The sequence below is a fragment of the Apis florea genome, unplaced genomic scaffold (genome assembly GCF_048593485.1).
Source record: "Apis florea isolate Af1SG1 unplaced genomic scaffold, ASM4859348v1 contig_3170_pilon, whole genome shotgun sequence".
NCBI lineage: Eukaryota > Metazoa > Arthropoda > Insecta > Hymenoptera > Apidae > Apis > Apis florea.
This window is the reverse complement of record NW_028256714.1, coordinates 3,749,473-3,762,157: the sequence shown is the minus strand read 5'-3', so window position 1 is coordinate 3,762,157 and position 12,685 is coordinate 3,749,473. Positions and strand designations below refer to the sequence as shown.

At 43.7% G+C, this 12,685-nt stretch overlaps 1 protein-coding gene and 1 long non-coding RNA gene across 4 annotated transcripts in view; one reads left to right on the top strand and one right to left on the bottom strand.

The window, feature by feature from the left end:
- LOC116414238 (uncharacterized) overlaps nucleotides 1–12,685 on the bottom strand; it is a 262,405-nt gene that overhangs the window by 38,571 nt on the left and 211,149 nt on the right. The window contains exon 1 of one of the 3 annotated variants that reach the window (XR_015292596.1): nucleotides 7,673–11,567. The exons of the other annotated variants lie outside the window; for them this stretch is intronic. This is a non-coding gene — a long non-coding RNA (uncharacterized LOC116414238). Of the gene's footprint in view, nucleotides 1–7,672; nucleotides 11,568–12,685 lie in introns of those variants that run through there. 3 annotated transcript variants of the gene reach the window in all.
- Nucleotides 1–12,685, top strand: part of LOC100867650 (misexpression suppressor of ras 6) — a 363,124-nt gene that overhangs the window by 176,441 nt on the left and 173,998 nt on the right. The window lies entirely within an intron of this gene.

The window sequence follows — 12,685 nt, the reverse complement described above, 5'->3', positions numbered from 1 at the left end:
CCTCTTCTTCCTTCTTTTTCTTATTCCAGCATTCAATTTATTAATTATTTCCACATAATCACTTTTATACATTAAAAATCAATTAAATCAGATTTAACTCGTATTAACAATAATTACGCCTGTACGAGTTTCCAGTTCTAATGAGCAAATATCAAAGATTACATATCATAATAATTATCAACATGAGATTTTTTTTTTAAATCTTCTTACATCATTATATCATTTTTTTAATATTTTTATAATTAATATATCAATCAATTATTAATTCTAATGAGTTTATAACGAATAAGCATAATATTAAAAATTAATGAACAATTTTACATGCATGAATTTTTTCTATCTCTCATTATTATATTTTTATTCTTATTTGCGTGTATGTGTGTTAAAATGATAGAATTGACGGTGATCCAAACTGGAAAATTTACAATCCAGTAGTCGGATAGTTAACGGTTCTCCTCTCTCCCTAACCCCAAAGATCCTTAACCCTTCGTGCACGAGAAATTTTCATAAAATTCCCATAAATAAGCATCCTTATTTATGCACAATATTTATACGCCACGCATGACCTGAAACGCTGAGCCCTACTGAAATTTTAAATATAGGTATCGACCTAGGATGAATCGAACGGGGTGGTGGATAGGAAGAATAGACGCGACACACCTGTAAACGATCGTATTCTTTTCACCTTTGGGATTCCCGTACGTGAAGAAGAAGAAGAGAGAGAGAGAGAGAAAAAGGTTACACTTCAAGTGTCGTAATTATATTCCATTTCAAAAAAAAAACGGTCGATGCAAATTTTGACATTTCGGATCGAAGATAACGAGAGATCGTAATCGATACTTTCGCCATGATGGACGTGTCATTAAAAGGTTTTATAGAGTTGAATTTTTCGCATTACGAGATGTTTGAAAAATTTATATCCGATATTTGTCAAATTATAATAAAAAATAAAATATTGATAATCTTCTCGATCGTTAAAAAATTGTAGAACGATTTATAATTTTCTTCGGAGTTGAAAAGTGTGAAGAATTTATTCGAAGGAAAAATATAAAAGAATATTTAAAAAAAAAAAAAACTGTTTTATTGAAAAATGCATTTTCTCTCATCAAAATGTGGCGGAAAGTGTATAGAAAAATTTTCAAAAACTCGAAAACAAACGATCATATAATACGACGATATACGAGAGAACCAGATTCGAAAATACGAAGGAGTCTCGAGGACAATCTAGCACACGAACAATCAACGAAAAATCAGGGGGCCCACGCACACGTTCTCAAAACGTCGAAAGGAAGAGGATCAACGATTAAATAGTGGAACGATTTCGAGTCGTTCATCCCCCGAACGCAGTCCAGTCTCTTTATCCACTTCATAACGCAAAAATCACTTTTCAGCCGGCCTACCCACGCAATAAAGATCCCATTAGCCCCCCAAATCGTTCTCTAGATCGCCACTAAATTATCCAATAAAGTGCAGCGCCGTTACTCTCGTCCAATACCCATCACCGGTCATGCACGACGCAACGTTCTGTCTTTTCGCTCGTGGCACGGAACGAAAACGACCATTATCCCTCTCCGTGTCCATCCCGTCTTCCTTCTCGCAAAAAAAAAAAAAAAAAAGAAAAAATCATCTTCCGACTCTTTACTCTTTTGCAACGCGTATAGATTCGAGAAGCGAAATTTTCATCGTCGAACGAGCTGGAAAAAAAAATCAAACGTATCGTAAGAGTATGAATAAATTCGTCGAGAGCATGTACCAGCGATTATCCTTGAATAACTTTCACTTCGAACGCCAATATTCATTGATAAAAAAAATAAGCAACTTTCGAGAGATTTGCTCTCGAATTTTTTCCTACATTCGCACCCTTACTCAAGAATAAGAGAAGGTTAAAAGGGACGAGGGGGGAGAATGGAAAGTTAACGTGGAAATTCGTCGAGATGAAAAGAAGCAAGAGAGAGAACGCAGAGAGGAAAAGTCACGTAGAACTTTCTTTCTTTCTTTCTTTTTTCCGGATGGTGAATTTTTCGTGGCCCTCGAAGGCTCTCTTTTGGAGCGAGAAGGAGGGGAGAAAGGAAGGAGGAGAGGGAGCCGGTTCCCCATCGTCGCGAAATCGACGAGCAAATACTTAAGGCGTAACCTCGTTACGACGGCAGCCAGTGGAAAAGCGAGAAAAATCCACTCGACGGCGACGCTGGTGGCGGCGGCGACGGCGCGGAAAACTCGCTTCCGGCCGTTCGACGTCCCTTGGACCGGTTGAAATGCCAACACGGGGGAGGAGTGGAAAGGCCGACAGTGAAAAATGGCCCCGATATGGTCGCCTCGAAAATTTCGCGCGCGGAAAATTTCCTTCTCCGCGAGGAGACGAACTCTTTGACGAGTTCTCGAACGAACGAGCCAGCTCCTCGATTCGTATGGTTTGACAGGGGGGGTTCGAGAATTGATCGGACGAATGGGTTGGAATTTTCGCAAGTGTAAATTTTTAAAGGCAAATACGCGTTTGTCCAATTAGGGAAGTTTATTCGAACGATAGGATGCTTAAGTGATTAATTCGTGAATAATTCGAATTGGATTCAAAAGCGAGATTGTTTAATTATAATTGAAAAGTTTTTTTTTTTTTATAGGTGGAAAACTTTATTTGTTACTTTACTTACTTTTGTTTGATGAATTGCGTTTATGAGCTATGAGCAAAAATTTACACGAAACATTCGGAATATATATTATAAATATATTTATAAAAATGTATAAAAATTCGATAAACTTTCGAGAACTGTTCATAAATGTCAATTATTATTAAGGAAATTAAACGACTCTCGACAGCGAAATGCTCGAGACTGGGATGGTATAAAATGTATTCCAATTTCGTAATAATTAGCTAGCAGAAAATGAGCAAATGAAGGTAAACGAACGTCGAGCGCGACAAAAGATGACATCAAAGAAACTGAAAGGGACATGGAAACACCAATAGAGTGACGGACAAGAAAAATGTGAAAGGGTGATGATACCAGGGACACCGGCGATAAAGAGAATTATATAAAGAGTGGGGTTGAATCCTCTGTTGGAGGAAAGGACACGAGTTTCTACTGCGTTATATCCTCGCGCTAATTATACCAATTTTGTGCTAAAATGGGGTAAAAGTAAAAAGATGAATGGACGTTCCTGCGCCTCGAGTAATTACCTAATTCGGCCATGCGTAAATTATCCATGATTAGGGGTGTCACTTTCGAGATGTTTCTTAGACAGCTGCAAGTGACACGTGTATACCGTCGAAGATGCCTAACTCACGAAATTTCATGGAAGATTCTTCCGAATAGTTTCGAAAAAGGAGAACTTTTATCTATCGATAATAAAAGAATATTTGAGAATTGAAGATAACTTTCCCTCTCAACCAAGTGTCCATTAACGAAAACTCTTTGGAAGTTTTTACTCTTAACTATACATTCGCATCCCAGAATTGTGGAGAACAGTGGAAAGTAAATTATAAATTAACTTATAAATAAAATAGAAAATTTGACTTGTTATTAAATTAATTATACGCACTTTTATCAATTCGTATCACATGGACAAATTTAATTATCTCAAAGAAAGGTGAAAAATCTGATCTTTGTAAATTCAGGAAAAACAACAAGCTCACTACAACAGCTATAAATATCTCCAAGTTTTCGTAGTTTCACCCAAAATCCCCGACTTCGAGACAATCTTCGTCTCGCCTTCTATTCAAATTTCGAGATGGAACAACCATTCGAAAACTTGTCTCTCCCGAGCTACGTCGAAACTCTAAAAGAACTCTAAACACTATTCTCCCACCGCACAATTTCCACGCAACGTCATCTTCGTCTGATCGAAACGACACCCTCCACGGATAAAACCATAACAATCGAAAAAGTTTCGCGACTTGGATTTCTTCTCTGGAAGGAGGAAAGGCAGAAGTTTAGAACGAATCAAGGTGGAAAGGTTGCGTGGGTCCACGAGATATTCGCTTTGTGCGAATGCCGCTGCACGAGGGCCAGGCCTAAAAAGAAGAAGAGAAAGAAGAAGAAGAAGAAGAAAAAAGAAGCAAGAGAAGAAACCGAAACGACTCGATCGAACGAGAGAAAGGAGGATGGAGAAAGGGGGAGCGAGAAGGAGGAGGATGGAAAAGGAGGCGAAGGAAGGAACGAACGTGGCCGGGCCACGTTACGGCAGCTACGACTGAAGATATCAATCAACGGGCGCATTGTGCTCGGGGATAATTTGACGCGCGGTTGAAAGGGCCAGATCTCAAATTCCACGATCGGATAATGGCCCCTGTAGTAAGGCCCCGCGTATACCGGACCGCAGCTTGTACACAGGGTTAGCGAGCAAAGTTGCTCCACCGATTGTCTTCTTCTTGTCGGGGGTCTCTCTAACCTCTCTTTATATTTTCTGCCCCGGGACACATTGTCCCCGACATTCTTCCAACGCATTACTCGCGAGCTGTTCATTCATCGCCGATACCCGATACTACCGCGTTGCGATACTTGCACGATTCGAGCGAATAATACCTTAAACCCGCCGAGACTTTTAAATCAAACGGGACCGGTTGTTTTTCACCTCCACCGGTGAGGTGGAATCTGCGATGGATTTCGATGGGAGGGGATGGGAGGGTGAATTTTGTTACGTTTAAATGGAAACGAACAGCGATATTCCTTTCGACGAACGTTGAATTTTTATTGATGGGCGAGCTTGAAGGGGAACGTAACACTTTTACCGACGGTTTTTCGAGTTTCGCGTAAACCGTGAATGTAAATTTTCATCCATCGAAGCTGGAACTTTGTTCCAAATAAGTGTCAATAACAAATCTGTAAGCTTGGTAAATTGACAGGATAGATAAGGAGAATCGTAAAAATCGTTATCGATCGATACTTCATTCCTTATCACCGATAAAATAATATACTTCGCATTCTCGAATTATTTTACGTAGCATTCTCCAAATCTTTCGTAATGAACGCCTTCCTCCCCTCCTCCTGGAAAAATTCCGAAAGTACATAATTCAAAGCGAAACCCAACGAAATAATATTGGAACGAACGATATCTCAACACCTGGTACAAGTCCAGGTCCCCAGCATCGAGAACACAAAAGATTACGAAATTACATTTGGAGGCTCGTTCGCCATCCGTATCGGCCGTGCACGTCCACATTTTAACACACATTCCCACTCACCGGTCATAAATCAAGCGGTGTTCGACCAGCTCACTTCGAGCGAGGCTATTCAACACTTGTGGTATCCGACGGGCACAGGCACGGAGAGAGGATCAAATGTGCACACCTCTAAACTCGTCGACGTTTCTCAACGGAACGTCGCCATTCCCCTCGAGAACTATCTATCCGCGCGAAAATCAACCGACGAGTTATCGACCAAGATTTATACCCGTATATATATATACATATACTCGAGAGATGAGGAGATTTCGAAACGATCCCTCCAACGCGATGAATTATTAGAAGCCGGTTCGTCTTGCGGTACAACCGGCGACAACGACGATGGCGAAGAAAAAGAAAAAAAGAAAGAAAAAGAGAAAAAAAGAAGCGAGAGAGAGAGAGAGAAAAATCGCACTTGGAAGGCTGTTGTGCCAATGACGGCGTGAAATATCGCCGCGATATCCGTGTCTAACGACTTGATCGCGTGTGATTAATACTCTTCTTGATAGTTTCCTCCACGCTCGGATTCCAAGTCCTTCCTACGATGCCTCTGGCCTCGCCCGGCCTTCGACGTCGAAACGTGGAAAATTGGATTCGAATTTTGTTGCAAGGACGAAGAGATTGAAGGTTTAGGGTAAAAATCATCGAAATTTGCGAGAAAAATTTGTTACACGATTTTTTACATTTGTGGGGATAGTTTGTTAGCGCTGGAGTGAAAGTTTGCAAAGTTGTGAAATTGGATTTGAATTTTGTCGAACGAGAACGTTTTTAAGTAATTTTGTAGGAATAAAGAAGATTTGGAAGAAAATTATTGAAATTTGCCAGGAAGCTGTCGTTCGAGAAAATTTTTTACTCATGCGTTGAGATATAGTTTAAAGAAAATCGTCAACGTTTAACGATCGTTCGCAAAGTTGGAAGCTATTGAAACACTGATAAGTTGCTACCGTTTGCCCGAAGTTTCTGTAACCGTAACGCGAACCGCGACGCAAGTCAGAATTGGAAATCGTCCTGAAATTTAAACATCGAGATAATCATAATCATTCCTGCATAAAATCACACTTGGGTCATTTGAAGCTAACTTTTCTTCCTATAATATATATTTGCTCGTCTAGTCACAACGATACGTCACGACGAACAGGAAGAAGAACAACTGCCAAGTTTAGTAAATATTTTTAACAACAAAGATCGATCCCTGATTATCCTACTACAAAAATTCGTTCGAAATTCTAAACAAATAGGCTTCCAATACTTCACAAATATTTCTTCTTCTTCTTCTTCTTCTTCACATCGAAATCGACACCTCTCTCGACCTCGTCAAAGCTCACAGTTTCGTTTCGAAAAGTAGATCTCGATTCTGAACCAAAAAAAAAAAATCACTCCAACTTCCCTTTCGAACACGAAAACACCATCGAACAAAACTTCGGGAAGCGGCGACAATACCACGATCGAAACCACGGGGATTGAAACTTTCGAAAAATCTTCAGGTAGCCGCACGCACGCGTCACGAGATTTCCCTTCCTTGAGGTGGCCTCGACTCGAGGAAGAAGCTGAATGGGCCACTTGACTTCCCAATTCTGTCGAACGCGGGATTAAAGAGGCGGCGCGAGCGAGAAGAGAAGAGAAGAGAAGAGAAGAGGACCTCTCTCGCTATTTTCTCGTTCGGATACAATGCGACCCCGGGGGCGCGGTTACCTGAACACGTGCTCTCCTCTTTTCGAATACGGAGGAAATTTTTTCGACACGCGAGACGGGCACACACCGCCGCTCCACAGGTGGACCACACCGCGCATCTCACTCTCCTCGAGCTGCAGATTTGCGGTCACCCTGTTTGCCTAACAGGTGGATCTGTCTCGATCGGGTCGGGAAACTGTTTGTTTGTCCGCTGTGTTACAACTTCTTCCTCCGAGGGGAGGGGAGGAGAGGGTAAGGGGGGGGGGAGGGAAGTTCGAAGTTCCGAATCCTTCGAACGAAATTTAACTTGGGCGAGTCGAGTCCACGACTGCGAGAATCGGAAACTCCCTGTGGAAGATGTCACTCGCGGTTGCTCGATCACCACCATCACCACTTTGGACGATAGCACCCTTGGATGAAGCTTTCGAAGATTAATTTCGTATCGAAGAGGTATCGTGGGGTTTGTTGTTTTATTTTTTTTTTTTTTTTTTTTTGGAATATCGGATGGAATAACGAAGTTGGCGGATAGAGTCGAACTGATATGTATCGAGAGAGATCGTGAGATCTTTTTTTTTTGTCGAGGCTCACTTTACGAATTTCTCACTTGCGAAAGATCATTCGTCACCATGTCGAGAAAATATTGGGAAAATATATATACATTTATTCGCGTGAAAAAATTATTATCGCGTGTTCCAATTTTCGCGTTTCGAATATCTACACTTCACTATCGTGGAGAGATATGGACGAGAAGGAGGAAGGTGGAACAGATGGAGATTTATCGAGGGTTTTGATTTGCGAGTTTCGGTAAAATCACGCTTTTGATCGATTTTATTTTTTGGCTCTTACCTCTCACTTGTTCATCGTTGATTCGTGACGATCTCGTTGGCAAAGAGCCGTCGGCTGGTAACGCGTCCGTAAAGCGTAACGTTCTCTTCGTCGTTCTCTTCAATCGTCTCATTAATCGACGACAAGAATAAAATCGACGTGCAGCTATATTCCTCCCACTTTTCCCCCAATTAATAATACCTTTCTTTTATTCGATTTTAAATTTTAAATTTAACCACACCATTATTATTATTATTATTATTATTATTATTATTATTATTATTATTCAATTTTTCATTTTCTTGTTTCTTCTTTTTTATTTTTTATTTTCTTCCGGATCCATCGTCCGGATCCTTTCATTACTGATCCGTTCACACTGTCTCACTATCCCCGAGTGCAAAAATCTCCACGTCTTCGGCTCGTCGAGGCGTGAACAGTTTTTTCGTTTCTCCGTTGCGTAAATACGATTCGAACGTAGGCACCACATAGCTCGACGATGCAACGAAGAAAAATTAATTAATAATTTCGATTCACCCGTTTCATCGTGATTCGTCGCCGCCTCGCCGGATTCTCTCGCCGTTTCTCGAGACGCGGTTTCGCAAAGAGAGAAGGTTGCATATACGTGCGAGGATTATGAAGCGCAGATTCGTTCGCGCGATTCGGAGCACCACGTGGCTCGACGCAAGCCCGAACGAGCGCACAAACGAACGAGACTTGTAGCCTCCCAACCAACGATCCTCACTATGACCATCGAACATCGTTGCGTTGCGTATTCACTGTTCGAGAATATCGATCGAAATTTCGAAGAACGAAAAATTCGAAACTCTCGATTCTCGAATTAATTTTTTCCCGGAATCTTCGACGCGAGCGAGTTCTTCGTATCTTCGGGTGTCGTTAAACCAACTTCTCGATATCCAACGATTTCTGGAATTCTCTGAGATTTTCGATGCTCCCGCGATGATCGTCTCGGCTAGTTTGAACCGCGACAATCGGCTCGCACGGCAAGATCTTTTCCAACATCTGTTAGCCTCGGTTCTGCTTATCGAACGACTCGCGAGCGTCCTTGAAGGCTCTCCTCGGTTCTGTCACAATGTTCTGGCGAATCTCAATAGCCAAGGCTCGAACGCGTCTTCCTTCAAAATTGTTGCAATTGTACCCACAACGAGTATTCTCTCTGTCTCTCCTAAAATTCACTCGATGCGATTTCTTTTCTCTCTCTCTCTCTCTCTCTTGCAAATTTTTCTCCTCGTTCCTCTACTCCGCTTCGAAGAACTCCTCCATCGAAGCCGCGATGATCCATCAGGGGTCCATCATCAGCCACGATCGAGGCAAATCCATCTCGGAAACTGTACTCCAACTTTTCCCAGATGCCGATCGCCGCGTCGTGTCCATGAAGGGACGACAGCAGAGGAAGAGTGGTTATGAAGATGAAGAGACTGCCCAGGAAGGTTCACACTGCCCGGCGGTCTGATCGCTGACGACTGAACGCCGTGGTAGCGTTTCGCCGCGTAGTAAGCCGGCTCTCACCCCGCCATCGGCCTCTCTTTCTCTGCCTCTCCACGAGGAGCGAGCGAGAGGGACGAATGATCGAAAGAAACGAAGAAAGAAAGAGAGACGGAGAGAAAGCGAGAGAGAGAGAGAGAGAGAGAGAGAGAGAAACAGGGAAAGAGAGAGCGAGAACGAGAGATACACCCGTCCTTTTCGACCCACTCTGACGTTCTGCGCGTCCTGAGAGCAGCATGCCCCCGTCCTCGTACTCGCTCCGTTCTCCGCATTCATCCCCACCATTCGTCCCTCTACGCTCTACCCCCACCACCGCGCCGCGGTTCCCCCACCAGCTGCCCACCTCGCCCCCACCACCGAGAGACGAAAGTTCCCGCGATCACCGCTGGGCGGCACCAGCGTCCAAACTCTCGAGCGGGACACTCGTTCGAGCGTGGCGGGCAACAAAGGTCCCGTCGGTTAGCGCCGTTACGTGGGAGAGAACGCGCTCCGCTGGTTGGTGGAAGGGGAGTGGTAACTTCCCCTCTCGTCGTGCCTCCGCCACGCTTCCCCTCCAATTTTATCGCTCCTCCTCCACCCCCACCGGCGGCCCACGTGCTCCGTTACACTCGACCTCGTGCGTACGCCGATCGCCCCGTCCTTGTCGCCGCTGTCCGCGTACCGGAGTTCCTGGTAGGGGTGATGAAATATCGTCGGTGGAGGGGGGTAGGTGCGCGAGAAATACGGCGCGGTGGTGGGGGGCAGAAGGACTTGGCGATGTAGCCAGCACGCGTTACGCGCTCTCCACGCTGCGATTATATTATGCTGGTGACGCGAGGAAAAGCGGTGTGATACTTATTTTTTTTTTCTCCTTTTCTTTTTTTTTTTTTTTCTCCTTGGAGGAAGTCGTATCGTATGTGACGATATATGTTATATAATATCGGAAGATCGTAGTTGTGTCGTAGATCGTTGGTACGTTTCGATTGATCGGATCCCGATTTTCAGATCGTACGAGAAATGTTCGTTGGGCTGTCGAAAGGAGCGTTCGTTCACTTTGCTAGTGGGAAAATTTCGATGAAATGAAGAACGCGGAGAGAACGATGGATGAAGTGGAGAGTTTGGAATTGATGTGTTCGAAGATATCGAAAACCTTCTGGTTCTCTCGTTATCGTGGCCGACTCGTGGGGTCAGTTTATCAAGGTTATCGTGGAAACTATCGTATATATACCAACGTAGAGTGAAACTCGTTGATCTTTTTGGAGAAACGTTTTCTTATCGTTATTATATCACGCTATCGTTGAGGCCGCGTGTGTTTGTCACGGGGCTTATTTCGCAGCTAACAACGCGGTTATCACTTCTCGCTGCCAAGGTACACACGACCACTTTCAACTGTACGACGATAACGTGCGTCGTTAGTTTCGCTCTGACGAGAAAGTAAACTGGCTTCGAAGGGAGTGGAAACATATTTACACACTCGTAATCGTTTCGTCGGGACGTCCCTGATCGGTGGTGCAATTCGTTCTATTCCCTTTAAAAGTCGTTGCCGCCTTGACTAAGTACGCCCTTCCCGGGTGTGCGTGTTGCGTACGTGTCTCTGCGCCCCGCAGTACCGTCGTAAATTTGAGGGGACAGTAGAAGGCGGCCCTAACCACGCGGTTACAAGACGAACGGAAATAGAAGCCTACGTCAAAGATACGGTGGTGTACACTCGATGAACATTTACAGCCGAACGTTCACCATCGAATCTAAACTTCAAAAGATCGCGAGTCGTTAGTCGACCATTACTCCCGTCACTCGGCCACGTGATTCCGGGTATATACGGGTTCCAAATAAACCTAATCGCGCCGCTACCACTCCCCGTAAAAGTTCATTCTCCCTAAACGTATATCCTTCCACAGCACTTTGAAGGTACATGACAGATATAATTATACGAACCAAGCAACTTTGAACGATCTTCAGCTCAATGAGCCATCCACCGCGTATGAACTCTTCCTCCTCTCTACACAGCCTGCCGTCCCAGACCTGACCACGATAACCACGTTCCCATCAAACTGCCTATATATCATATCAAACTTGGCATAACGAAACTCCACTGATCACTGCAAACGTCACGTTCTTGTTATTATTATTGTTATTATTGTTATTATTATTATTATCAGTGTTATTATTAATATTACATTCTAAGCACACTTTTATTTATCGCGATAAAGAAAATTCATCCCTTCTGAAATCCGCGTCACGAATGAGGAATTCGAGTCGACGAATGGGAAAACAAGGATAAACCGACGCGGCAGTTTACTCGTCACGATAGAAGACAGTATCTCGAAAGAGGGTTGGCACGCGTTGAACTGGCTGTTGTCGAGCTCGATCGGTCTGCCCGGAGCAGGCGAGTTTCCCCTTCGCCACTTTCCCTGCGCGTTACCCTCTCTCTCTTTCTCTCTCTCTCTTTCTCTGTCTCACTCGCGCCTGCCATCGCGCGAAACTCGCACCGACTCGATATATGCGATATTTTCCCCTTCATCCCTTCTCGAGGGCCGCCGTCACCGTCTCCAGCCTTCCTCCCCCGCCGTGGGGACTCGTGAAATTCCGGAATTCCGCGCGTCCGTGGCTCCACCTCCCCCCTCACGACGCGCGAAATCTTTTTTTAAACTCCGCCTAGACGGGAGCGAGAGCGAGACAGGGCGACAGAGAGGAAAAAAGCTGAGCAGGCGCGAGCCACTCGGCCTTTTTCCCACTTCTTCCGCGGTGCAAACACGCTGCACGACCAATGCCCCGCCTACTTTCGACGGGTTCCCCATCAGCGCTTTTCCAACGGTGCAGATTTTCCGGGGAATATGGCTCTCTCCCCTCGAGGCTCTCCCCGATAGGCGGGAGAAACAGTCGCCGCGATTCCCACTAGTTAGCGCTGTTGGGACATTCTGCTGACATCTAGCGGCGGATATTTTTCCGTACGGGGGGTTGTTTCGAGGAATTCTGCGCTTTGCGCGAATTACACTTTTGTGTGTTCTTTTTTTTTTGTATCATTAAGCTGATACAGATTCAGAAATGACGATTGATAACGAGAAAGGTTATATGTGTTAAATAATTTCGAAATATTTAGAAGAGGAATAAATTTTCAGAATGTAATCGATAGAGGAGATGTTATTTTGTTAATTTCAGATTTAGTTCGATTTAGTTGGCATTCAATTCAATTAACACGAGAATTGGACGAGTATTGTGGATAAAAATAATATTGTAATATTGAAAATATTTGAGAGAACGTAAAAATTCCTTCAAAGTTCTTTTACTGTATCTTACATCGATAAGGAAGTAAACTTTTCCGTTTCGCTTATCGATCGTGTCCTATAAAGTTACTAGACTGAACCTTGGCGACATCTGTTGGCGAATTTGTCAGGATGAAATCTATCCCTAGCGTGACATTGACATTTTAAACGTAAACTTTGGACTGATATACAAATAATATAGATTCAAGAAACAATTTTATAATGACGATTAAGATAGAATGTAGTTCCTAGTGATTTCGATATTCGGGGCTTAAAATTATTGATACTT